The sequence below is a fragment of the Tenrec ecaudatus genome, chromosome 3 (genome assembly GCF_050624435.1).
Source record: "Tenrec ecaudatus isolate mTenEca1 chromosome 3, mTenEca1.hap1, whole genome shotgun sequence".
NCBI lineage: Eukaryota > Metazoa > Chordata > Mammalia > Afrosoricida > Tenrecidae > Tenrec > Tenrec ecaudatus.
This window is the reverse complement of record NC_134532.1, coordinates 3,029,410-3,031,242: the sequence shown is the minus strand read 5'-3', so window position 1 is coordinate 3,031,242 and position 1,833 is coordinate 3,029,410. Positions and strand designations below refer to the sequence as shown.

At 40.6% G+C, this 1,833-nt stretch overlaps 1 non-coding gene across 1 annotated transcript; it reads left to right on the top strand.

The window, feature by feature from the left end:
* Positions 1–1,451: 1,451 nt before the first annotated feature.
* LOC142443838 (U1 spliceosomal RNA) lies at positions 1,452–1,613 on the top strand. The gene has a single exon (XR_012783580.1). It is a non-coding gene; the product is annotated as a U1 spliceosomal RNA (small nuclear RNA).
* The last annotated feature ends 220 nt before the right edge of the window (positions 1,614–1,833 follow it).

Below are 1,833 nucleotides of genomic sequence, written 5' to 3'. Positions count from 1 at the left end.
CTTTTTCCAAAATAGATCTCTTTGTTCTTTCAGCAGTCCATGATAATTTCAATATTTTTTCTACAGTACCATGGTTCAAATGTATTGGTTTTTCTTGAGAATACTATGGCTTGGGTCAAGCACACCTTAGTTCTCAAAGTAAACTCCATGCTTTTCAACACCTTAACTATCTTTTGTAGCAAATATCCCCAATGCAGAGTATTCAATGCAAATAACCCATCAGCATTTATTGTGGATCCAAACAAGGAAAAAAATCATTGACAACTTCAATGATCTATGGTTCACATAATATTGGGTAATATTCATCCCATTCATCCTGTTGTGAGAATGTTTATTTTCTTTACATGAAGGCGTAACTGATATTAAAGGCTGCAGTGCTGGAGTTCATCAGCAAGGGTTTCAAGTCCTCCTTACTTTAAGCAACTAAGTTTGTGTCCTCTGCATATCAAAAGTTGGTAATAAATCTTACTACTGCTGCATTCTTCTTCATATAATTAAGCTTCTTTGATTATTGGCTCAGCATACGGACTGAACACACATGGTGAGAGAATACAGCTGACTCACAACTTTCCTGATTTTAAACTATGCAGTGAGAGCAGTTGTTCTGCTCTCACAACTATCTCTTGATCTATGTACAGGTTGCACATAAGCACAATGAAATGTTCTGAAGTTTCCATTCTTATCAAGACTATCCATGGCTTGTTATGATCCACACATAGTGTATAGTCAGTGAGACACATGTAAACCTCTTTCTAAAATTCTCTGTTTTGAGTCAAGATCTATCTAACATCAGCAATGATATTCCTTTTCCCACATTCTCACCTGCAGGAACCTCTGGATGTTCCCTCTGAACGTGGTGCTGCAACCACTTTAAATGTTCTTCCTCAAAATTTTACTTGCATGTCAAGCAAATGATATTGTTATGTCATCTAGCCATTCTTTCAGGTCACCTTTCTTTTAAATAGGTACAAATGTGGATCTCTTCCAGTCGGGTTGACGAAGTAATTGTCTTCTAAATTTCTTGGCATATGTGTTAGTCTGGGTAAACTAGGGAAACAAATCCACAAAAACTAATATATGCATAAGAGACAGTTTTATATGAAGGGTAGGTGTACATTCAGAAAGCATCCCAACCCAGTCCAGTCCAAGCCCATAAATCCGACTTAGCCCTATCTTTGGCACCTATGTACAAAGTCCTCCTCAAACTCAACAAAACACACACAGTGACACTTAATGCAGGAGGATCACATGCCAGTGGGTAGAAAGTCTTTTAATTCAGTGAGTGTGTAAGCATCTCAGCGCTGGCAGGGGTCTCCACGAGGCTTCTGCAGCACCCAGGGCTGCATCAGGGTAGGTCCATGTGGCTTCTCCTCAGGGATGTCTCATAGGAAGTGAGCCTTGCCAGCTGAGGCAACCGCATACTGGTCTGACCATCAGAAAGCAAGAGACCAATACTTACCTGGCAGGGGAGATACCATGATCAGGAAGGTGGTCTTCCCAGCATGAGGCTCACCCATTGTACTCCCGGAGTGCTGAACCCTGCAGTTGCCCCAAGTGTGGGAAACTCGACTGCATAATTTGTGGTAGTGGGGCACTGTGTTCACACTCTCTTATGACAAGAAAGAAAGAAAGAAAGAAAGAAAGAAAGAAAGAAAGAAAGAAAGAAAGAAAGAAAGAAAGAAAGAAACCACAGAACTAGAAGGGCTAGGCTTGCCAGGGCATTTATCTCTCTGCCCTTCAATTAAACTTCCCTTCAATTAATCCCACATGTATTTATCAGCCAGGTTGGCACAATAAACCTTAACTAGCACAGCATGCATGAGTAAGTGCTTC